A 26,827-nucleotide genomic window follows, 5' to 3' on the forward strand; every position below is an offset into this window, starting at 1 on the left:
GAGACGCATGCTTAAGACTGACACTGGCAGAGCAAATTTCTCCCTATGCGTGTCTAAGACCAGTTAGGATCTTTACCAAAAGTGTTGTCAACGTAGTCACAGAAGGCATATTGTTAAGAAGTGACAACTTACATCAGAATGGCAAATATTGGTCCAGCAATGAATTACTGTATGGGAATTATCGACTTGTATTCCAAATAAATAAAAAGGAGTTGGTCTTTATTGAACTCTTTCATTGCAATATTCATAAGGGAAGAAAAAGACCTATGTCCTTAACTTTCTTAATTCTAACAAAGATTTAAAACATTCCTTGTAAAAAGCGTATCTGAATTATCGGTCTATGAAACAATTTGAGTTGGGAAAAAAGTCCTAAAATTGTGTAGACAGTTGCAGAGAAAGCAAGAAAATAGGAAAGAAACAAAAACAGAGAAAAAGAGTCATCTTGAGTCTGCTAGCTAGTTCTAGAAGTAGTCTGCTAGAAAAAGGAAACCCCAGTTGAATTTCAAATGTGTTCATGCACTTGATTCAGTAACTGGTCAATGTAAAAACCAGTCCTTTCGTACAACTTCCCCCAGCAACAAAAACTTCAACAGATTGACGCCACCATCATGCCTGTCCCAGATGTATTTAAAAGAGAAATGATGATTTTCTTGAAAATCTATTTGCGTCAAAGTTGCAAGACATTGGAGGGATTCTCCACATTCTCCTTCCTCCACGCGGCTTGAAAGTCTATTTGATAAAATATGCAACAAAGCATGTGATTTCCAAGGTAGAGTAAAATGGATGACTTGGGAATTGATCTCTTTTGGATATGAAACTTCATATCCACTCTCTGGGAAGTTTCTAAAAGAAATGATGGAGCTGAGGCATGAATCTGCCTCTCCGAGTGCTAAGCAAACATAGACACTCCCCTTCACATGGCCCCACCTTCCGCACACACCTAGGCATGCACAGAGATCAGCATAGCAGATCATGAACACCTTGGAAAAGACTGAAATGCTAAATAGCTCTCTTTGTGGACAAAATAGCCGGTACACTATTTCAAATATCTGCTACAAAAACTCTGTTGAATATCTACCTCATATTTAAAACACAGGTTTTCATTGAATTCTGTTTGCAGAATATTTTCCTTCCATTTGTTCCTTTAAAATTCCTTTGTTCTATGTCTAGAAATATTTTCTTCTAAAAATAGAAACAATTAGATGATGTCTTTTCAGAAGAAAACATTGGTTTAGACAATTTTTAACCATCATGGTATGGAAGAATTTATTTGTCCCTCACTAAGGAGGCATAAGTATTTTGATCATAGATCATTTACAGTGAAATGCTTGACATTTTTAAGATGCTTTCAATCAATTTTGATCCTCATTGCTTATTCATTGTAAACAGTAAGTTTTCAGTGCATGGAAAGTGTGTGTGGTATGTCTACATTAGTTCAAACACCAATTCCAACTAATGGCCAGGCTGAACTACAGTAAATAATGTCCTGAAGGATATTTTGCCGCCTTCTTTGGCACTCCTTGAAATCCTAATGATTGGCATGAAGTGTCGAAATACAGAGATTTTCTCCCAGAGGGTGTCCCATGTTGAAACCCATCCCATGTGTTTGATGTTGTAGTTCTTATCGCTTTTAAAATGTGATATCTTCTGCACAGTTTTCATGAAGCTTTCTGTTACAGTAGTGAAAATCACAGAGAAATGCAATTTTGTACAACTTTGAATTTACCCCAAGAGCTGAGAGAAAATTTGTTCGTATACCTCAATCTGAGTTTCTTCTATATTCAAGCTTTGTTTATCTCCCATCAAGGGTCGCATTCGTTGCTGTTCAAAGCCCTATCCAAGCTGACCTTGAATACGTTCAGGGATGGGACATCCACAACTTCTCTGGGCAACCCGAAGCAGCGTTCCAGCACCCCAACAGCAAAAAATGTCTTCCTTTCATCTAATAGAGATCAGAAATACTAAATCTAGGTATATAAACTTTGAGGAAAGGTTTGAAATTCTATTGATTTGAAACACATTTGATATGAATACTAACTTCCAGACGACTGAAATATGTTGATGGCCATTTGAGATTGACACTTTTTGAAAAAGTGCATGGAATTGAAAATTAAAACCGGCAAAATTAAAAACTTCTTGCCATTTTCTTTTAACTCTGATCTTCAAAATTGCATAGGTCAGATATCTGTGCTTCATGCAAATCTCTCAGATACTCTCAGACAAAAGCTTTTCTTTCAGACTAAACTGCGGTTTAGGTAGAACACGAGTGCTTAGTGAAGGTTTTTCTGGGCAGAGGGGGATTTGTGTGCACAAGAGGTTTTATCCAAACTGGAAAATTCATCCCAGCTGCATTTGTTCATCATTCCTACTGCATCAGGCCTGAAGATTCTGTGAAAAGTATCCTGTGGACCTTGAAGATAGCTCATGTGAAAGAGATGAGAGGTGATGGAGAAGTTGAGGGAGAGAATCAAGAGCATATGGCCCAGTAAAGGCACCAGAAGGTATTTTTTCATGTGGTCCACAGCCCAAACAATTGTTTAGCACCGTTTAAAGGCTGTGTTTGACCAACAGGGCTGAAGCAGGTCTTCAAAATATCCAGTAGATCAAAATCCATTGAAGCAAATGACCCTGGCCAGTCACCTTGCTGCTGATCATTCACCCTCCATACCAGCTGATCAGGCCTAAGAATGCTGCTGCAAAAGTGTTGTGAAAAAGGTAGGCACATTTTCCCAGAGGCAGGGGAAAATGCCCTTGGATGGTGATTCCAAGGGATAACTTGATGGCGCAAGTTAGGTACTCTTATCTACTGTGCAATATCGAAGTTGGTGAGTTCACCATCTGTAAGCATCACTTTAGAAAATAAATGTTTGATCCACAAAACGATACTTCCTATGTCCTGTCTACCTGCTTCATTTCAGCCAATGAATAGGCTACGTTCCATCAGCAAAGTGTTCATGATCATATGCTTCTTTAAACTGTGGTCATTCTTTCTTTTTTTCTAAATCAGACACTGTCTATTCCTAAGATTCAGATGTCCATGGGTAGGGGTGTAATTAAGTTCACTCTTAAAAAATATCCTTCTTGTTATCTTTTTAATAAATTGCTGAGATGTAACATCAGTCTGAGAGCTGAAAGAAACCCCTTCATTTGCTCTTTGCCAAGTATCATCTATGTGATACAAATTCTATTTGACCCATCCATTGCCATCTAATATTACTAGTAATGCCTTCACAACCTTTTCTTCATCGTTAGGGATTTTGGAGAAGTGAAAGATTGGAACATAAGCAATGGCATTTGTTCAAGATGCTCCAGAAAGAGCTGCCGTCTGTTCTCTTCCTTGCTGCCTATGTTGGCAGGAAGCTGCAAAAAACCCAAAGATAACTAGAAAGAGTGTTACTTTTAGTCTAAATTTGGAAATGATGTTTGGAATACCCTGTTAAATGACAAGGTGCTCTTTTAAAAGATGGCATCTTCAGGGGAAAAGTCAGTTTAAAGAGGTTTCGAGACAGTTGCTTCTGGAAAAAAAAAAAAAAAATTTGAGGTATCCAAGGTCTTTAGCCATACCACTTGGAAGATTGATTCAAAACACAGTTCCTTCATCTAGGAAGAACAGAGGACCATAGATGCAGCCCATTTCAAAACGGAGTTCTTGATGTGTCAGGTTGGGATTTACTGGACATCATTTCTTGTAAAGTCGAGGGACTGCAGTTAGCTCTCCAATAATTTCCTTCCCTGAAATTCATCTGCATTTGCTCCTTTCTCCAGCGTTCCCATTTCTTAGTGCTGGTATACTCCATCTATGCATTAGAATATTCAACTGGAGTGTGTGTCCGATATTTTCTAGTTCAAATTGGCTGGAACGCAATGGATAGTTCCAGTTGCTTGTATACAGTAGTTTTATTTTGACAAGTTTTCTTTGAACAATGTTTAAGCAGCAGTAGCAAATTGGAAGTACAGCTTGCAGCAGGGAAAGACACTTCTGCTTGCTCAAGTTTCCTGTAGTCAGATAGATGCCAAAAGGCTTTTCACAGTACTACTACTGTCTTGTAGGAATACTTGATCTAATCCTACCTTTGATACAATTATGAATGGGCTACTTTTCCACAAGGTGGAATCTTTTTCTTTTAATAATATGTTTTTTGTAAGTTGGAAACATGAACTTGTGCACCAGTCAGGTGGAATGTACTCCTACTTCTTCATAAGTTTCACAACATTATTTAGAAAATATTGACTCTGTGTAACTTCAAAAGAAGAATTCTGGGCATCTTCATTCTATGGATGTGATTTTTTTTCTACCATGCTGTTCTTGTTTTCAATGGAACTCATTTTTACCAATAGAAATATTTTTCCCTGACACCTATGGAAAATACCTATGTTTACTCAATATTGCAGCCTCAGTACACTGTTTAGAATTATTTCAACATGGTCCCAAGCATATGCGACAGCTAGACAGCAGAGGTTAGCAACAGTGAGTGGGAATAACTTCTGAACCATTTCAGTAGATTTCCCAGGAAGGGCTTGCTTTCTGCCCCTGCACATTTTCCCAGAGATATTGTCTGGTGCACAGTTGCATCAAAAGAGTATTTTTGCACAAACCTTGGGCCAAGCTCTGTCTCAGATTTACTAGGGAATGCAAAGAGGGTGAAAGTGCTGCTTCAAAGCCCTCTGTGTGCTTTCCGTACCAAAACGGAGGTGACCCCAGAAATAAGTTTTTGATCTCTCTTCAAAACACGAGGCATGTCACCACCTCATTCATCTTTTTCTGGGACTCAGCATCTAAAGACCAAGAAGCTCTCTTGCTTGCTAAAGTGTGTTCAGCAAAAAAACCCTTGTCCCATCAGCAAATTGGAACACAGCTGCATTCCAGTCAATACCAATGCTGGCAGGGCAATACTCTAGCCCAGTAGTAACATGCCACTGTTAGAAGACTGTGTAAAAATCTTTGTGTACAAAGTAATGAGAGGGAAAAATGGAATTGGGAAGAACTGCACATTGTTCTGGAAAAAGCCTCCTGCCACAGTCTTACAGACGTCATTTTCTGGTATCATTTTTAAGAGTTGGAGTTTTTTAAATTTTGTACAAGATAAAATCTTACTGGACCTTGAAGTTTCCCTACTAGAAGTACAGCCATTTCTTAGTAGAATAGAAGTAAGCCCTTTGAATATGTACAAATGGCCTTTCAAAATACATATGCTATAGCCCACTGTGAAAGGAATTAGCTATAAAAATAGAAATTCAAAGGTTTAAAAAGGTTTTGAATAAAGTAAGTCTAAGGTGATAGAAGAAGAAGAAAACAGCAGTTTTCTTCTTCTGCTGAAAAAACAACTCCAAGGACATTGTACTCTACTGGTGTATTATATCACTTTCTGAAAAACGGAGTAGGTTTGCTATTTCAAAAGGTTTTCATTAGGAAGGAAGAGATTCCTTTGGAAAAAAAAACTTCAAATTGACTTGACATGAATGTTATGACACTTCACTTCACCAATCATGAAGAAAAATTCTCATCACTTGATATGGAAATCATGACGGTAACAGAGACAAGGATGTCTAAGCCGTGCCATCAGGAACATCAAAAAGCATTAGAATGCTGGTAAGACTGAGCTCCTGAACTAGTGAGAAGAGAACGCAACCAAAACATTTTCCTTTAAGAGTCTTCGGGATGAACAGCAGATCAAATGTTTTCCTGTGAAGTATTTATGAATAGAATTAACCTTTAAAAGAACATTGTTTTCAAAAACCTGTGTCCAGTATCTCTTAGAATGATACAGAGTTCTTATTACTAGAAAAAAGAAAAGCACTTTTTTCCAAACTGTTGTGCACTTTTAAACGATCTACAATAAAAAGAGTACTTTTTCATGCTGGGAATGGTGTTCATTACAAAAAAGCCTTGTCGCACGCTTGGTACTCTAGTGTCTTGATTAGCATCGTTTTTTCTTCATTGACTCTTTTTCACCTTGAAATAATGGCGTCTTTGTACTTCTGCAGCATCCATGAAGAATTTCTTGGGTGTCGTTTTGTACTCGATCCTAAATGGCAGCTTCTGCATTCTGCCATCCGTCTAGCTTTCCCATTTGATGCAGCTTCTGAGAGGTCTTTTCAGAATTGAGGACTACCTGCAAGAATGATGCTAAATGCATGCATTTTACTCCTTGGTTAATGCAAAAGAGTTTTTCCTTTACAGCATAATAATAATAGGAAAAGAATGATGGTGGATTCAATTCTTCTAGTAATACAAAGAGGACTATTATCATCATTAGAAACCAAGCAAGTCATATTTATTGCTCATGCAGTACAACCACTAATGCAAATTACCCTGTAAATTCAAAATGAATCTGTATCACAGGAGTGGATTGAATGTCTCTCTTGATATTTTGCTTAAAGCAGAAAATTAATTCTTTTGACAGCCAACTCATAATTGCAACCGAACTTTCAACTACAGCTTTCAAACAGTGGAAACATGTCTGTTTATAACACGATACAGTACCGTACACAAGACCAAAACAGGTCCTGGACGTTCCAATGAAAGAAAAGATCAAAGGACAGATTAATTCATGTCTGCAAGCCCTCAAGAGCGTGCAGGTCAAAAGTCCCCAGAAAACTAGGCCAGTGGCACAAATTCTTGATGTTGGCACCAGCAGAAGCAGCTGCTATCTTGATAGGATGCAGTCTTGCTTACATCATCCTTCAAAGCAATCTTCTGTCCCCCTGCCCAATATGCCTTCTGTTCTACTCCTTGGACTTCACGTTTGCATTTCTACAGAGTCCTGCAAACGGACTCAAAGTTCAGGTAATAGATTTCCAAGATTTAGAAATATTGTGTTAAGTCTATTTCTTTCGTATTGCATCCCGTCTAAGCATACTGTAACTTTCTGAGGTGGAATATGTCGAGTATGTCACGTGTAGTTTACATGTTAGTTCTGCTTGACATTAAAACTTCTCACAGACCCCTGGGATGCCTTACTGCAAAAATATATAGCTGCAAAGAGTGGTTGCACAAAGTTAGAAAGGCCAGAAAACCATGTCAACAACCTAACAGTAGAGGCTTGAATTTCTGAATATAATCTTGCACCATCTAAAGTCAAAATAGAATATTGAAATGATTTTCATCTAATAATGAGCGTGGGGAAGAAAGAATCCAGATAGGCTTTTTTTTTTTTTTTTGAAACAGTTCCAGGAAATACATGGCCTTAACTTGGAAGTATAGCATTAAATATTTTTATACAGCATGAGTTCTCATTACCTAATCATATGATTTGTAGAACTGAATTGGAAAGTAGGAAATAAACAAAGAAAAATATTCAAGCTATAAAAAATGTGAGTTTAAAATTTTCTTTGTATTCCTGATTAAAACAATGAGGTAGCCAAATGGTCACCCATTATTTTCAAAAGCATCTGGACATAAAAAACGGATCAATTTTGGCGGGACTTGGATGTCAGGTATTCCTGAAAAGCTTTATTTCACTGCTTCCCCTGAACCCTGATTCAATCCCCTTAAATGCAGCTGTATTTCAGTTGCTCAGTGAAACTGTCCATCTCATGCATATAGTTTACAAATAATCTGCAGAAAAAGCTAGCTAGATTTAAAGATCTTTTTTCTGTAAATGGCCTTCAACTGATTTCTACAAACACACAGCTGGGATTTCTGCTGTCTTCTTCAGGCCACTTCCGGCAGAGACCTCTCCATTAAATTTGTCTCGTTCTACTAAGAACGCTTCTGGTGATCCAAAGTCAGCACTGGGATTGTCCAACTGCATGGAATTACTGTCTGCTAGAGCTGCACACTGAGGGCTTCTGTGTGCAGCATCATGTGAGCCCTGCTAATGTCACCCTGTTGGTATAAACGGAGCTAAGTGGACCTTAAGGGACAAGATTGTGCACTGATTTTGTAATAGAAATGAGGTACTAAGAAGGAGGCGGGAGGATTTCAATGTTTCTGCCTCCAGCTGAAGCAACACTAAATCTCGGTCTTTATCTGAAAAACCAGGTGAATTAACCCGTTTGGCATTCATATGCCAAAAAGGTCAGTAATACACTCAGAACTGTCAAAAGAGTAACAATTCCAATCATGACTTTCTAAAAAGAATTCATTTGAAGAAGTCAGGAAGACAGATGAAACATGCAAATATCCTACCCTGAGAATCATTCTGTTGATCTGCACAGGTTTCTTCTTATATTCCCATCTAATGCATTGGTCATGTGTGCTTGTGATGACACAAATACTTGCAAAGCTTACCAGATAAATCACGTTCTCTTCAAACAGCAAAGCATTTCTTGATGGTTGCATTTGCTAATTCCATTTAGACTCAATGTTCTTAAAGGTCTTTTCCAACCAAAGTTCCAACCATCATTCTCTAAGTCGCACATCCTGATTGTCCTGGTTTAGGGCTAAATTTGGCAGAAAACCTCACAAAGGGCCACTGCACCCTCCCCCCCACCGAAAGCCCACCCACACAGCCGCTCCCTTCAACTGGTTTGGGGAGAGAAGTGGGAAAAAGCTGTTTCTTTAACAGGCAAAGCACTTCCCAGCACAAAAAAATGAACAAAACCAGATGACAAAACTCATTTGCCGCACTGAAGAGACGACAAATCAGAAAGTCTCTCCTGTGGGTGCTCACTCTGTTATCAATGCCTCCGGCAATGGGGAAGGCTGCTGCCCAGGGTAGGCCCCAGTAGGCCACAAAGTGCAAGTTCCCAGTGCTTCCCAGGTCCCAGTCCGGAGCAGATTCGAAACGTTCCAAGAAAAGGGAAAGGAAAAAAAAAACCAGTCCAGGGAAAACTCTGCCTCAGCCAGCTAAACCAACTAAAAAGCAAATGCGTGCTCTGTTCTGCTCCGTCAGTGCCCAGACAACACAGTGCAGCGCAGAATGTGGAAGAGTCTTGCTTTTTAAGGAGTGCAGCCTCTGATAAGAAACTCGGTGCTTCTTCTTCTCCCCACCTTTGCTCTCAGAACCAGTCTTGAAGGCAGAGAATATCATATCCAGCATTAACAGAACAGATGACTGGGGATACAAGCATCATAAAGTCACCCTAGGACACTGCTCCTTTGAGATATGTCACCAGACTATGCTAAGACCAAGTTTTGGAACTGCTCATTAAAATTCTACTCTCACAGTGAAGCTGAGGAGGAAACACAGCTCACTACAGTTACCTTGTGGCATGCCAGTGCTTCCTTTCAATCACAATGGTCTTCGTTTTTAAGTCCCTGACATCACAGGCATCATGAAACATCCTTTGTGCAGGAAGGAAGAAAATATTCTTCTCCTTGATGCTGATGGGTTAGCTGACATGCAAAGCAGTTAATTCAAAGTGACAGAGCAATCAAGTCAATAGGAAAACTCACCACAGTTTTGTTTACTCCCCTAAATCCTTACTATCCCAAAATACAAGAACAGCTGTAAAAGCCTTGTGGCTACCTTATTTTTTCCTAGACCTACATGGTGGGGTAAGAGATAAACAATCCCAAACTATGGTAATCCACAACAAAGCATTCTTGACATCATATTCAGGTTCTGCATAGCGAGCTCTTCCTCCTGATCAAGTTATTCCATCGCAATACTTTGGGGAGTATCTCAGAGGGCTGGCTGTTGTTTGGTTTGAAAGCATCTTGATCATTCAGGAACCCAGTAGCAAGGACAAAGTTTAAAAGAAGACAGTGCTATGCATTGATTTTCATCTAGGACAGAGATATTTCTACAACACAGAAGGCTGACCTAATGCTTCACGACAACGTGGCTGAAGTGGCATCCTGGTCCCCATAGGTTTTTCTCTTCACTTTTAGCTGCTTTCTTACCAGATTAATGAGCTGAACTAGCTCAAAAAAGAATCAGATAAGTGCCAGAGCTTTCAAACAAACAAACAAACAAACAAAAAAAAACCAAAACAAAAAAAAACCAAAACAGATGCAAAAAGGTGATTTGTAAGTGCATTTGAAAACAGAAGTTTTTTGTACTTTTCATAGATACATGGCATTCTCTAGAATGATATTGCTCCAATGCTTTGGGTTTGGTTTTGTTTTTGTTTTTTTCCTCAATTCTAAATGTTAGACATTCTTTTTTGGCCATTTTAGTAAACTGATTTTCTGATCCATGTGAAAGACAGTCCGAAGTTCCCCTCATTTGCCTCACGACCGTCCCCAGGACAGACATCGGGACCCTGAGGACCCTGACTGGAATGCTGGCATGCCGGTCAGAGAGGAATGCCAGAAATCCTGAGGCCCCTGAGCAGAATTCTGGCCTGCCAAGTGATTGTTGGCAGCTGTGTCGACAGTGACTGCTTCTAGCAGGGCCTGCCAAGGGGCGAGGCGACCTATGGGCCTGCACGTGCTTCGCGACACCAGCCCAGGAATTTTCCCACCTCTTGGCCAGATGAACTTGCTGGGGCAACTGTGGTAGCCGCCCCATGGAAAATCCTTCATCTGCTCCACTACCACCGTGAGGGACGCAGATTGAAGCCCCCCTCCCAAGGACTGAGGCTGAGACGCCCGTCATTCTGATCCAGGGCTGCTGGCCTGACTGAAGCAGGATGCCTGCTAAGTGTTGCCTGCAGATGTGTTGGCGGGACCTAGACTGGTTTCCTATAGAAACCAGTCCTGAAACAATAGCTCCCACTCACTGCTGATATTGATATTGACTTCTCCTGCTGAGAACATGGACTGTCTGTACCCGTCTTCAATACCATTTTCCCCCTCAGCAATTTCAATACACTTGCTCTTTATTGTATCTGCTCCCCCTCAGCCATTTCTAGATCTGTTTCCCCCCTCAGCAATGGACTAGAATAGAACCTTGAGATAACCAGGACTTTGAGATCTCCCCTAGGAGAACTCCATTGGCTGGGCTGCGAGGACTTCATCTCTCTCCATTTGGTAGCTGTACTCCCTCTCTCTTTCTCCCCCTCTTTTCTATTCTTTTCCTCTCCCTAATTCCTTGAAAGCATTTGCTGTGGTCATTCTAAAAAGGTGCATTTGTTTGGAGGGATACTGCAATCCCTTTTCCATCTTGTCTTTTGCCCTCCGAGATCAGTTAAGAAAACATCATCCCCCCTTGGTAGGAGCGGATCAGAACAATATGTTCTTTCCAGCTGAAATTGGTTCTAGTCAATAGAAGCACACTGGTAGGTAAAAGTAGACTATAAAAGATAACCTTCAGAATGTATTTCCCATGTCTTCCCATTCAAGCAAGTGAAGAAAGCAGACAGATCTTCAGATAACATGCTATGCGAATTGAAAGGAATCTTCTTGGAGGCAACTGTGAAACTCACGCAATGAAATACAGATGAGAGAGATGAAAGGGTCACATATGATGTCAAATCTATTCTTTTAATGTTTGAATGAAAGAAGATTTCTTGAAGTACAATCCTACAAAATGAAGGTGAACTTGCAGAAGCAATTGAACTGGGTCTCCTTTAGAAACACAATGTTTTCTAATGAAACTGAGCATTCAGGAAGGCAACCTTGAAATCCAAAGGATTTAGAAAAATACAAATACCAAGACTGGCAGTTCATTATCTTTCACGGTCTCTTTAAGATAAGATTGATTTGAACTTCCACTTGTAGTAGGTCTGAAGACATTAGGAATGATGCAATATGAAAAAACCAAACCAAAACAACTTTCTCAAAAAGCTTTGAGAAACCAGAGAAATGATGATTTTTAGTGGTTAGGTAGTCCTTTAAAATTTGTCTTAGGGGGAGAGAGATAAAAAACTGACTGAGATCAAATGACTGTGGAGTATATTCCAAAACAGTAATGAAGAAGGTAAGGGGCAAGAGCCTGTTAGAAAAATACTATGCTGGCTTCATCTGTTGCAAGCATTCCAGAATGGTTGAAATTATGAATCATATCTTCTGGGATTAAAAAAATAAAAAAATAAATAAATAAAAGAGGAAGAAAACAGAAGGAAAAAAAATATTTTGAACATATTTTTCCATTCCAAGATGGTATAATGGCTTTATTTCATTTTGTTCCTATGACCGGTTAATAGCTTATGAAGTGTTTAGCAATAGAGAGTGAGAGTCTTCACACTAGCCATACCATTTGGATGTGTCTCTTTTACTTTCTAGAGCAGCAGATATGGTTTAGCACTCCACAATTCAGTCCCCAAAAGTGAGTAAGGGTGGCAGATTTAACCTAACTGCCCAGTCCACCAAAATGCCTAATTATCTTGAAAAATGCTTTGCTCTATCTCATGATCTGGACATGTCTCTCTAGCTCCAATTTGAGCTTCTTGATCTTTCATCTACAGGATGAGCTCCAATTTAGCTTAGCAAGGATGTAGCCTTTCCAAACCATATCTTTTACCTTCCTTATTCTTACAAGTACATTTCTACCGCAGGGACCAGTTTGGAAGATCCTAGTTGTTTTATTCCTTAGATTATGTTGCTGCATTAATTAGCTGTTCTTTGAAGTTTTTTCCCTGCTTAAGTATAGGGTCAGTGCTGAAATGATTGTGATGCTAACTCCTTATGATCTATTCTGCAGGCTTACAGAGTATGCAGCAAAGTTTTCTCTTCTTCTGAGGACATTCTACTCTTTTGATGAGAAATGCTGAAGGTCTGACTTCAGTTGCAAAGGTATCTGATTGAAAGATTGCAAAATTGTTAAGTCTAGTTAGAGCAGGAAAAGCGTGCTCTTGCTCTGTATGTAAATGTTGTGTCAGCTGCTGTTGGGATAAAAAGCATGAGCATAAGCAAAGATATCTGCATGGATAGAAAAGAAACAAAGAAGATATTTGTTGTGATTTCTGCACTAAGGAGCAAGAAGAAGCATGAAGCGCTAATTTCAGTGGCTAAGACAGTATCATCCTTGGGCCAGTTCTCTTCAACATCTTTGGAACCACTTGGACTCGGCACTTGAAGGACTATTAAGCAAGTTTGCCAGAGACGCTACATTGGGAGGAGCTGTCAACTAACTCCCTTGAGGCCAGTGAGACACTGCAGAGAGATCTTGACAAATAAGAGAGATGGGCAATTATGGCTGGCCGGGAGTCTATGCACAAATCACGAAAGGGGCGGGACTGCAGGGGAAGGCGTCCCAAGCTGTTGTATTTTCCAGCATCAGTCTCATGACATGCTTATGACAGTGGGAAGATGCCAGCAGCTCACGTCCCCAGCAGCAGAAAAACAACTTGATGTTACAACTTACTTGAAAAGCTTTTTGACCAATCCCACAAAGCAAAAGCATATTGACAGTAGTTCTTTCCGATCCCTAGAAGCACACATAACTTTGGTTCAAAGAACGCTTGCTTCTTTTGAATAAAAGACCTGCTTGTAAGCCTTAAGATAGAATGCACAGAGCTCCATTATTAAGCTTAGAACTTCCTAACATCTGGCTAGATCTACTTTGCTGTAGCTTAGGGAGTTCTTCTGGTCAAGCTTTAATACACAGGCCATTGTTCTATTTGTCCTTACTTCTCTACTTCTTCTATCATTTTTCTGCTGACAAACCTTATGACTACTGCTTAGCTCCAAGCACAGTTCTGCTGTCTCTGAGGCCTGCCTTTTGCAGCTTTCCCAAAATCCTCTGTTTTCAAGGATTCCCACAGGCAATCCCCAACCTTAGGGAGTTGTGCGATGGCAAGTGCTTGGTTCAGCACCTGGGACAGGGCAATCCTGCTCTGTGTGTATAGACTAGGGAGCCAGAGGCTGAAAGGAAGCCAGGCTCCTGGCCAATGGCAAGCTAAATGGGTATCAGCAGTGCCCTGGCAGCCAGGAGGGCCAAGCCTGTCCTGGGGTGCATCAGGCACAGTATCACCAGCTGGGCAAGAGAGGGCATTGTCCTGCTCTGCTCTGCTCTGCTCTGCTCTGCTCTGCTGTGTTCTGGGGCGGCCTCACCTTGAGTGCTTGGGGGCAGTTTTGGGTACCACAATGAAAAAAGACATGAAGGTATCAGAAAGTTCTCCAATGAGGTTTACAAGGACAGAACTGGAGGAAATAGCATGCAGCTGAGTCAGGGGAGGCTCAGGTCCGGTATCAGGAAAAAGTTTTTTAACCAGAGGATGGCTGGGCACTGGAAGAGTCTCTCCAGGGTGTGCTCACAGCATCACACCTATCTTGAGTTCAAGAACCTTTGGGACATTGCTCTCAGGCATCTGGTGTGATTCTTGAGGAAGGTCCCATGCAGGGCCAGAAGTTGGACTTGATGCTCCTGACGGGCCCCTTCCAATTCAACTGATTCTACCACTCTATGATTCTCTCCTGGCCACTCAAGGTATATTGCTTGATCTCACCAGATTTTGACCTGCTCTTGTTGGTCAGAATTTGTCCCTACTGCCTAATGATATTTACCACAAAAGACAAAGGGCCTTTTCTCAATTTTCTCAAGAAAGTTGAAGATGCACCCTAGAATCCTAAAAAAGTCTTTTCCTTGAAACAACACTGTCTCCTGCCCAGTATTCTTTCCAGATCTTAAGGAGAAAGAAGGCAAAATGAGGGGATGTATTACAATGAAGCACTGTCAATTTTCTGGACCTTTAGCAGTATATTTGTACTTCCACTATTCTTTTCTATAAAATCATGGTTTTGTAGAGCATGTCATTTTCTAGCAAGACACATTTTTGCAACTGAGCCCATCAGTCTCTGTGAGAATATATTGTCAAAAGCACAAAACATATGAATGGGCAGTGGCAAGTGAGGGGAAAAAACAGTATGGGAAGCAGCTCCGTGATACTACAGTAAGACAAGGAGGAGGAGGTGTTCCAGTTGACAGAGCAAAGAATCCCCCGCAGTCCCTGGAGATATCCTAGTGAAGCAGGTTGTCTCCCAGCAGTCCCTAGAGACCCATGGAGGAACACATACCTACAGTGCAGCTGCTGGAGGGCTCCATGCCACAGCAGGTGAAAGTGCCTTGAAGGAAGCTGCAGCTTGTGGAGGGAGGGCCAGAAAACCATCCTTGACCTCTTCTTTAGCGGAAGAGTATGTGCAAATGTTTAACAGCTGCTAACTCGAATCTATCCTCTTTCCAGTTCTTGTCGTAGGTAAGTAGGACAATACAAGAATTAGAAGCCTAAACTGTTTTGCATGAGGCTCCCATTCTCTCTGCCACGCCCTTAAAATTTACTTTGCGATGAAATAAAACTCATGATCAAGTTCCTAAGGCTTGATGGTCAGGCTTCTCAGAAAACAGGGAGTGCAAAGAACTCTTGACACTGTCATTTTTTTTCATAGAACTAAAAAAGTTAAACTACTGTTTTCTAAGAACTTACGAAAATCAACTGGTAGAGGTGGTGAGAGTGAAGAGTATAATTAAGCTGGAAAGAGACTATCATGTAGCTACCTCATCTGCATAGAAGTCTTTTTACCAGGAACTCTGGACTTTTAAACAGATTTAGGACACAAGAGTTATCTCTGGGAATGTTTTAGTAAGTCTAGAACATTCATCTTTAAATAGCTCAATCTGTTTTACCGTTATGACTTACGTTTTAAATTTTATTTGAGGAGAAATATTTGTCATTCAGATCATTTCAAGTTCTGAAGCATTTCAGTTGTTGACAGTTTTTGCTGTCTCCTGAGGGCAGGAAAATAGTCCTGGAACCAATACTGAAAGAAACTAGATGGAAAAATTAGTTTTCCGCATTCTTTTCTGTCTATTCTATGAGGCACAAGAGCAAAACCACTGCTATGAGTCTGAGTTGCCTTACCACTCATGGATGACAACCTTGTAGTGAGTAGTCTGTTATTTGCACACATTTCTGATGCTGGTTGTTACCTGTTGTGCAGAAAGATCTGTAAACTATTTTCACGGAAAGACATTCCTGAATTGCTTCACTTATCTCTGAAGCAGAGAACTAAGCTGGCACTCCTGAGATCTTCCTGTGCTCTCCCCCAAACCCGTTTCCTTCAAATGCAATTTAATTTCAACCAAAGCACTTCATTACTTCATCAGGTAATCTCTTGTTCTTAATGTTCAGGGTAGTGTTTTAAAAGGGTAAGAACATATTCTAGTAAGAAGGTAGAACGTCTGTCTTAAGTAGTAGACATCACTGGGCTTTGGTTCATGCACCAGAACAACAGCAAGGAATGTCGTTTGCAATCAATAGATGGGTTGGGGAAACCGGCCACAAGTTTAGGAATCTTTCTCCAATTAATTATGCTTTAAAATTTGGCTCTTAGCATTTCAAGTGTGTTTTTATTAAAACAATCAACTATTTATTACCTGTACCACAACGAAGCACAATTCAGCAGTGCTTGTGCATCCTTCACCATTTCCAAGAAGAAGAATGGTCTGAGCCTCCAGTGTAGCTCATTACCACAAGCTGGAAAAAAGTTCTTGGACACATTTATTTTGCATCCTTCTAAACCTTATGCAGCACTTTCTGGTCAATCTAACTTTTTCTTTTCTCCAGGAGATGGTAAGAACTCGAGTACCTTCATGACAACCGTCGTGGGACGCTTGCTGTGCTGGCAGAGTTCCTTTTTGAGATAATGCCTGGAAAAGCTTTTCGCTAAGGTCTAGGCGGCAAGAGACGCAGAAGACGGGCATAGGCAGCTGTCCGAAGGTAGGTGCCGGTCCCGGGCGGCTTTCGGCAGAAGCCGCGGTTCGGAGGGCACCGCGACCGGCAGAAAGCTCTGTGCGCGACAAAGCCGCTTCTTCGCCTCCGGCAGCCGGAGAGCTCGGCCGATGCTGAGACGTCAAGAACGAAGCCGCACAGCACTGCGATTAAGTGAGCAGCTCTCAAACTGAGGGAAAACAATAACTAACCACTTTCCAACAGTTTCAACTTACACTACCATAAGTAGGAAAATTTTCTCAAACAACTTTCTTTTCTATCGTTCTTAGCCATTTGCAGCACTTTCTGGTCAATCTTACATTTTCTTTTCTCCAGGAGATGGTAAGAACTCGAGTACCTTGATGACAACCGTCGTGGGACGCTTGCTGTGCTGGCAGAGTTCCTTTTTGAGATAATGCCTGGAAAAGCTTTTCGCTAAGGTCTAGGCGGCAAGAGACGCAGAAGACGGGCATAGGCAGCTGTCCGAAGGTAGGTGCCGGTCCCGGGCGGCTTTCGGCAGAAGCCGCGGTTCGGAGGGCACCGCGACCGGCAGAAAGCTCTGTGCGCGACAAAGCCGCTTCTTCGCCTCCGGCAGCCGGAGAGCTCGGCCGATGCTGAGACGTCAAGAACGAAGCCGCACAGCACTGCGATTAAGTGAGCAGCTCTGAAACTGAGGGAAAACGATAACTAACCACTTTCCAACAGTTTCAACTTACACTACCATAAGTAGGAAAATTTTCTCAAACAACTTTCTTTTCTATCGTTCTTAGCCATTTGCAGCACTTTCTGGTCAATCTTACATTTTCTTTTCTCCAGGAGATGGTAAGAACTCGAGTACCTTGATGACAACCGTCGTGGGACGCTTGCTGTGCTGGCAGAGTTCCTTTTTGAGAAAATGCCTGGAAAAGCTTTTCGCTAAGGTCTAGGCGGCAAGAGACGCAGAAGACGGGCATAGGCAGCTGTCCGAAGGTAGGTGCCGGTCCCGGGCGGCTTTCGGCAGAAGCCGCGGTTCGGAGGGCACCGCGACCGGCAGAAAGCTCTGTGCGCGACAAAGCCGCTTCTTCGCCTCCGGCAGCCGGACAGCTCGGCCGATGCTGAGACGTCAAGAACGAAGCCGCACAGCACTGCGATTAAGTGAGCAGCTCTCAAACTGAGGGAAAACGATAACTAACCACTTTCCAACAGTTTCAACTTACATTACCATAAGTAGGAAAATTGTTCTCAAACAACTTTCTTTTCTATCGTTCTTAGCCATTTGCAGGACTTTCTGGTCAATCTTATATTTTCTTTTCTCCAGGAGAATGTAAGAACTCGAGTACCTTGATGAAAACCGTCGTGATGGCAGAGTTCCTTTTGGAGAAAATGCCTGGAAAAGCTTTTCGCTAAGGTCTAGGCGGCAAGAGACCCAGAATACGGACATAGGCAGCTGTCCGAAGGTAGGTGCCGGTAGCCGGATTCTTTGAACAGAAGCCGCTCTTCGGCGGGCTCTCTTACCTTCATAATGGGTTTTGCTGGAGGAAGCCGCTTTTTCGTTTCCGGGAATACCTAGAGAGGAACACTAGCTAAAGACGTGATTGGCACCATTATGTGGAGTTTTGCTCGTTCCAGCAGGAATAACTGTGTTCTTTCTTACGCTAGATGGCGCTGCTTATCAAGGTTTGGCAGCTTTTAATCATTTGGGGTGCTGGATGTTCAAACGACTTATCGTAGCTTCTTCTAAGTCTGGTGCTCACTGACGTAGATCCTATTAGATATAGCAGACTGCAAATAAGAGCTGAAATCGATTTATTGTTACTAGCACATGGGTACGAGTGTTAGGAATTTTATAAGGAATATGTTGCATGAATCTTTTTAACCATTCTGCAGCCATTCATACGAAACTCACACAAGTACAAGACAATATGAAGAAATTGACTGGGAACGAGTGGGGTTTGCATCAATGGTTTGAGGGATGGGAAAGAACTGGGTGGTTGAAAGATCTCGTAAATGGAGCTTTGTTTTTACCAGTAGTCATTATTTCACTGCTTTGTGTTATTCCATGCATGGTGAAACTGGTGTGCCTCTTGCTAAAAATGACATTGGAAAAGATCTGGCTGGTGCAAGAAGAAGGGGCAATTGTGACAATGTATCTGAACCGCTTAGACTACGGGCTGCACCAGCCATCCAGCGTGGAACGGTTCTTCTCAGAATTTTCTCAGGGCCCTCTGGAATTCATCAAGACATAAGCCTTGCTAAAACAAGAGAGGAAAAGCTGAGAAACTAAATTCCAAGACCACAAGAACTCCAAAACGGGGGGGGGGGGCAAAGTACCTGGACTGTAAGGAAACACATCTTCTGAGAGGTGCACCCAGAATGCGTGGACAAGACAAAGGCACCAATAAGAAAAGCGTGACTAGCGTGTGCAGAGAGTCAGAATGAGTAAGTGCATCATGTAAAGCATAAACGGCTTCTGCTTAATCCTCTTGGTCCATTGTGCAGGAGTCCTGAATTTCCCATAAGTGATACTTACTAAAAGGGTTCTGATTTTAATGCTAGAGTTACTGTCTATACGATGATTCATGGGAATAGTTCTTTCAAGTCCTTCCCTTGCTGACATCAGTCAGTTTCATCTTTTCCTGAATGTACTGCTGGCTATACATAAGTGATGAATAGGAGGGAATGAGTTTTAGGGATATGTTGCAAGGAAATAGATTGGTAGCTCTGCTTCCATTTCCATTGTCTAAGAAGAATTCTGAAAATTTTTGGCCCTTTCATAGACCTCTGACTCGATTAGCATCAGCAGGGAGGGACATTTAATTGGTTTTTCTCCTTTTTAGAGAGAAGCTAATGAAAAAGTTTCACCAGAATCAGAGCAGGCTGCGTAACAAGAAGAGCGTCATGAAAAGGCGCCAATCCTATCCTCTTAGTATTGCTAGTTGTGATTGGACTTCAATGAAATGTGTCAACTCTGTGTTCCTGGCTATCACATCAGTAACAGGTACTTCACCTGCTGTACTTCTCTCCTAAAGCTAAGAACAGAATCCCAAATAATCTTGATTCCAAGGTCCCAATTCACCCTGTGATGCTGACAGGTGAAAAAGGAGTGGAAGGTGCACCAGTAAATGAACTTGAATGGCCTATCTAAATCAGCGGCCACTGATTTCCTGAAGGCCTTAACAGGTCAGTTGCCCCTATTTTTCTTGGGGTTCTTTTATTCTTTGGTCATGTTTTTCTTGGGATTCTTTGAATCCTTCCCCACCAGTTCAGCCTCTGCTCTCAAATCCTTTGCTGTCATTTAAAGTATCTCAAGAGCCTGGAAACGTGTTGTCTTTATTTATCAACCCATTATTCCCTTCCAAAGGTTGTTTGCCTCAAGTCTCATTCTTGCTGATTTTCTGCTAGTTCATTGTCAGATGGCAGCAGGTGTTCTGTAAGAGCAAGTACACAATCCTATAGCTTGCTTTTCTTTTGATTTGGCCTGTCTAGAAAATGGAATGACTGAACATCTCCAACAGGATTTTCTCTCCCCATTGTGTTTCACCGCAAGGGCAGATGCCAATCCATCTACCTAAACTCTTGGTGGTGAAGAAACTAGTGGTATGCTGTTGCATATAGGTAGAACTTTCCGAAAGGAAGGCCTTGTAAAACCATGGCTGAGGCCCGTTACTTTGGCTAAGTAGAAAATGACTAGGGGAAAGTGAGACAGCTGAATTAGAGGTAGATCAAGATGTTCTAGAAGCATTGCGTGTTCACAGCGTGGGGTATGACGGTTGGTTGAATTATGTTTGTTGCGGCTTAAAGCTATGCAAGTGATAAAGGCCTGACTGCTTCAAAAGCCTGGCTTTCGCAATAAAGCGGCTCTCCTTTGCACCTGCCTGGGGACTCTGCGTCACTACGGACCCTCACGCCCAGTTTGCCAAGGAGATGATGAGTAGGAATGTTGCAGAGCTGCTGTGTGCATATGAAAGGAATGGCAGAGAGTGAAGCCGTGGACAATTTCTGGGCTTTAGTACAATGCTGCTGCATTGGTGCCAGTTTAGTCGGTTTTCCATCAGTGGCATTTCTGTCTAGAAGTACACTGCCCAGAGTCTTTCTAGCATTTGATGCCATTTCCTTACTGCCATTAATACCTTCCTTCAGTTTCAAGGATGAGAGAATCTTTACAGGATTTTGAAGATCCCTGTTAGGAAACACTATGCCAGAGGAGTCATCACTCCCTTTTCTTTTGCCTCCTTTGTAATTTTTATAGACTCATTTCACATTTCTGCTAATGGCAATAAGAATACTGAGACTACTTAGCAGGGTTGACGCTCTCAGCTGTTTTCCTCTTTCCTACTGCTTCATACCGGGTGTGACTTGATGGCCTCGTTTTGCAATCAGCATTTTGCTGTGGTTTGCTAAAACCTGGCATGCACTGCCAACTCACAACTTGTGTGTTGGCATTTCAGGGGCTTTGATGGGTTCCTTTCTGAGATTGCCATGCACTGGACTTTCACAGTCACAAAGACTTCATCCACCATCGGTCGAATTTCAGTATTTAATGCTCTTTCCTGGAATGTAGGCAACCTAGCAGCAAGTACTAAATTCGCTGCAAGCCCTGTCTTCCCAAAGGACCATTCAAAAAGTTTGCTTTTCCCCTCTGACCAATCTGCCAGTATTTTGATGGAGAATTTGCTACCTTAATAGAACCTCTTAGAAGGGATCTCATGGCAGACAACATCTCAGGCTTTCTTGAAATACTGGCTCCTTTGGATCTCAATTCCATTCAGAGTGCATGTAAGATTTTTTTTTCACTGAAGCCATTCAACAATGCCTCTTCTCTTATAAAATGTGATGCAGGTGAGAAAGATGGATCCCCGTGAAAGGTTCTATTGATATCAAAATTCGTGCCCAATGGACTGTGCTGATGGAAATCAAATACTAGTCTAGTATTTTGAATCCAAATAATTCCTCCCAATCAGGCCCGACAGGATTGTTTGGCTTTGAATCTGAGCACGTGGACAGTAGTGGATGGTCCACAGGTTGAAAACAGTGTAGATTCTTCTCCTTCTTTTCATTGATGGCTCAGAGACTGAAAAGGCAGCTCCAAAATGGTAAATACATCCCTACAGATTCAAAAATTGTTCTTCTTAATTTGCATCTCCACCATAACAACAGATGCTTAGAACTTAATTACCAATGGGAATTTTATAGCTTCTCAGAAATGAAACAGGACCTGGCTTATGGGCCTTAGCAGTAGCTACAAGTTTTTCAGCACAAGGCATCTCAAAAGTATTTTAACTTTACCGTACTTTTCTGTCTTATGCTTTCATCTCAAGGATGCAGGAAAAAAAATAAACACAAAAAAAAAAAAAAAAAAAACAAAAAAACCCAAAAAACAAAACAAAACAAGAAACCCCACCAAATTGATAATAAGCAAAGTCAGTGACATATATAGAAACAGATCCCATGGTTTTTAACTTCCAAACTTGTCTTCTCAGCACACTCTCTACAATGGAATTGTTTCCCTATCTGCCTTGAAACATTTTGCAGCAAAAACACTCTAAGGTCCTGCTGGGTGTTTTGTTCAAAAATGACTTCTTCTGGTTTTCTGTCCATAAGCGCAGTAACGTGGCTGTGCTGGCAGCTGACCAAAGGAGGTAGGAAGAGTAATCATCATCCACAACACTGGGGCTAAAGAAATTTCCACAGAAAATTACCTGCCCTATTACTTGTTCACGTGTTGGGTTGAACGTTCAGAATCTGTTTCCATTTTCCCCATTCATAGAATGTTCTATTTCACAGAATTCCAGCCCCTCAAACATCAGTCCTGCCAGAACTGCCCGCCATAGGGGGCTGTCATAGGGGATCTGCTAATGTCCACTGACTCTTACCAGTATAGTGCTTGTCACTGTTGCAGATCAAGAACTTCTGAATAGTTTGGATTCATGCTCTCTGAGGGGTTGAAAACAAGAAAAGAATGACTAGACATTTCCATGATCAAATCCCCTGATGGAATAAAAATAGGAGCATAATAAATGTATTCATTGTTCTAAGAAGGGAGATGAAGGCTCCAAATGATTACTTGCATACTTCCTGTTCTAAATCCCTTGTTATCTGGCAAATTGCAGAAGATTCCAGGCTTTTGCCAAAATGCAAACCAGGTTAAAATGTGAAGCCTTACAGTTTACTGGATATAAAACTTCATCATCCATTTTTAAATCTTTGAGATTGTTATGTACTTCCTATTACTACCCTGAGGTTTAGAGCTGTAATTCAGAGAGAAAAGAATGCTATCTTGAATTCATTCTAGTAAATCGGCACTCTCATCTTGTCGGCACTCTCTCCTCTTGCTTTTCACTTCTGAAACTCTGTACGGAAGAGTGCATTAATGCATAGAGCTCTGCATCAATTCTTTACAACAGTTTCCCCTGTAATTCTTCTTTCAAGGCAAACCTATAAAAAACCACACTTTCTTACCCCACCACTTCTAAAATTCTATTGAGAAGCAAAAAAAAAAAAAAAAAACCCATCAAACCACTAAATCACTGCTCCAATAAAAAAAGCAGTCCATTCACTGCTTTCTTAGCAGGTTCTTTACCTTGTATTAATATGGCAACCTTTTCTTGCTCTTCTAGATTAGAACCAAATTCTTACAGCATATAAGGAAACATAGGTTTACTGTATCTGATTCTTAGATACAGAAGTCCAGCAAGGAGTTCAGACCTCAAAAGAAGTGTCTGTACAACAAGATTCAGCACAACGTTGAGACATATTAGCTATTTTTCAAGAAAAGCGGCCAAACTGAAACTTTTTAGACTTCTCTACAATCACGCGTGCCTGCTTCCAGAACCTGACCTTCGTTGCTGGAAACTAGCTGCAATGTTACTGTAAACAATGCTGTGAATGTCATCATCATCGTCATTCTTCTCTTCCATTGAAAACCTCAAGTGGAGTCGCGTCACTTCTCTTCAAAATTCTGTATTTCCTTGCAAACTGGTCAAATAAGGATAAATAAAGCGTTCTGTTCATTCGGTTTAAACCTAATGTTCAAAATGAAAAAAAAAAAAAATCCATTCAGATATGGTCTGCAATAATACAGTAGAAGAGAAGATGAACCAGACTGGCCTACAACAGAAAGAAGTGAAGCAGAATTTGGGAATTTGGAAGACCTTATGATGAATAATTCAAATAAATAAATAAATAAAAAAAATATTGCCTACCCAAATTCAATCAGTGATGCACAGACAGAGAAAAAGTACTAATTACTACTCATATTTCTTTCATTCTCAGAGAAGAAGTTCAATGATCCTCTTGAACGCACGGAAGATTCTTGGAAAAGACAGCAGCCTTCTTCTTCACCACATACTCCTCAGAACTCCAGGAGACAAATCATTTGAGCTGTGAGGATCTTTCTCTCTGTAAAACTCCCAGAGCATAGCCAATATTCTATTCCTTTAGGGATCCTGGCCTCCCTGGGGGAGTGCTGGATAGTCTACATCCCGGTACATCAGCCAGACACTCCACCTTATTTCCCATGGCTACTGCAGCAAGGACATCATCTACACTGGCTTTCTAGCCAAAATGTATGCAAGGCACAACAAAGAACATAGCCAAAACCTTGAGCACAGCTTATGGGTTTCGACAGAAAAATCTCAGGATGGCAATACTGGATCTTCTGATCCAAACCATCAGGAAACATTTCTTTAGAGGTGTTGGGAAAGATGAAAGTTTGACGAGAAAGTCTCACAGATATGTATGCTTGGCAGAAAGATTTTTCAATGTGGAGTCTGAAGAAGGAATAGAGTTGGAAGCAAGTTTTGATCTAGAAGAAAAGAATTGCTGAGCCAGTCTTACTGGATAACCGAGGATATCTTAGTTAGAAGAGGGTTTTATGACTTACAGCAAAGGATAAACCCACCCCAAACAAGAAGATGTTTTTACCAAGCAGGAAGCTAGCACAGGCAAACAAGTCAGCAAATGCTGCAAGCAGAAAAAGCTCTCCAAATTTTCCACTGTCAAGAAAACTGAAAAACAACTTTCCGCTTCAACTGTAATATACTGACTTTTAGTGAGTGGAGAATAGCAACATATGGTAATTAGAGTCGTTAGGATAGGCTATAGATAATAGTTAAGGGATAGATTGGTTCTACTGTATGAAGATGCTCAGCAAAGTGCCAAAACCAAAGGGTCTCCAGGCCTGCCTGCAGCTAGAGCTGACAGCTGTAGGCACAGGCTCTGTTGCCCACTACCCTGGACTGCTGCAACGTCTTGGATGGAATAAACTGCATTTTGGAGAGCCGCCTGGACTCCCACATCCCTCCTTTAGGCTCTTCCATGGAGGTGAAAAAAGCCTCTGGGTATTGTACAAAAAAACAGCTATGTAATCTAGAGTTGCATGACCCAATATTTCTATTGAACTGGAACAATTTTTATCAATATTATGGATCCACTTCTTTTCAGTGCGTTTGGTCAAAAACATAAAGCATGGTTTAAAAGACATTCTTGGATGCGTACTAAGTACTACGAATTAGTTAAGGTGTTGGTTTGGCATGGCTTGGTTTTTGGTGGGGAGGGAAGAAGCCAGCCACAGAAGTGATTTTTTGTGCAAAGCTCCTAGAAGCTTCCTCCATGCCTGGCAAAGTGAATCCCTGCTTGGCACTAAGAACAGACATGCTGCTGAGCCAATTACAGAAGCTGATAGCGCCTTGGTGATATATTTAAGAAGGAAATCAAAACTGCAGCCAGTTAACCTTGAAGTTGGGAAATTTTTAGGTTGGCACCTCTTCTGCTTTGAAAGCCAAACCAGTGAGACACTCTGTTGCAGTCTGTGTTTATTATTGTACTGCAGTTCTAGTAGTCCGTTTTCTAAGCCTTCCTATTTTGTGCTGTTATAGCATATGTTATTATGAATGGATTGTTCCTTTCCCCCCAGTATTGTTGGCTTTTGCCCTAGCTGTCCCTCTCCCCAAAGACCTGCCCTTTTGTTCCCTGTCCCTTCTCCCATTGAACATCAACCCCTCCCCAAGCCTGCCCCTTTCTCTAGAAACTTCCCTCTCAATTTTGTACCCTTCAAAACCCCATTGGTTTCTGCAAGTTATTCTCCTCCCCTGTAGTCCCCCTACTGGTTTCAACATTGTATTCCCCTCCTTGTCTTCCACCCCCAGTTTCTCCCAGTTGGTTAAAGATTGTATCCTCCCCTGGGACCTTCCCCCCATTTAGAAGTTGATGGATGCCTTTGAATCAGTGTCTTTCTGTCCTTGACCCTCCAGGGAGTAAACTGAAAAATATGCAGAAGACCTCTCCCTGTTCCTTGTCCCTGCCCTCAGCGCAGTTCTATCCCCAAGGCAGTCCACCTGTGCCGTAGAGCAGCTGCGCCCTACAGCTGCAGCCCGGATTCGACAGCTTTCTTGGGGCGGCCCACTCTCGCTGTCGGTGTCGGGAGCTAGTTGGGCTGAAGAAATCCAGCACCGCAGCAAGACTCCAAGTCAGAAATCCAGTTTATTAGGAAAAGGGGGAAAAACCCAAATCCATGCAAGAGTACAAAAGAAAAACCACTGACAGAGTCAGAGTACAAGCTGACGTCCTGCTAGTTAGGGTGGTGAAAGCAGTTTGGATGAAATGGTCTTGTTGAAGTGGTGATTCTGTAGAAACCATCTGGTAGCTCTCGTCCTCTGGAAAACCAGTGGCTAAGGCTGGCCGTTCCTCTGGCAATGCAGTAGAAATGGTGCTTCTTGCCTTCCAAAACCCAGATGATATCCAGGTGGGGATGCTTAGCTCCTACCCCCTGGGCAGAGCATCTCCCAATGGGCTGATATCATTCTGAGTCATGATGTGGGTCCTTGATTACCCGTGAAACAGAAATGGCTCCTGGAGGGAGTTATCTCTGAGTCATGTGGCAAGACATTGATGGGCCCATGAACAGGAGAGAAGGAAAAAACGATGCCACCCCTGGTTTCTGCAGTTCTTGAGGGTGGGAATAGGATGCATTTTGATATTGTAAGCTAGGACAATACAGGATGCAGGTTTTTGCATTTGCAGGAAGTTTGTATGGATTTGAAAAGTATCCTCATAGCAGAAGCACAAAAGTATTCTCATACCCCTTTGAATCATCTTCAAATGAAGCAATTCTCCCAATAACCTAAGGCATGAATAACTTGCGAGTGAGTTGAAGGAACACGCCAAAGATAAGTAGTGTTCAACTGCAGAGAATTGTTTAGGGACGTTATACCCTAATATTTTAAATCAGAAAGCATGGATGGACGGGTCTCTTTTCCTTAGTTGACTACAGAACCAGCGGTCCTTTGCAGGAGGGTCTTTGGATTTAGGATGGTGCTGGCAACTAAGAGCATGGCTACACAGAAGGTGCTACTTTTAGACCAGAACATTC

This window comes from Haemorhous mexicanus, chromosome 7, assembly GCF_027477595.1.
Source record: "Haemorhous mexicanus isolate bHaeMex1 chromosome 7, bHaeMex1.pri, whole genome shotgun sequence".
Lineage (NCBI taxonomy): Eukaryota > Metazoa > Chordata > Aves > Passeriformes > Fringillidae > Haemorhous > Haemorhous mexicanus.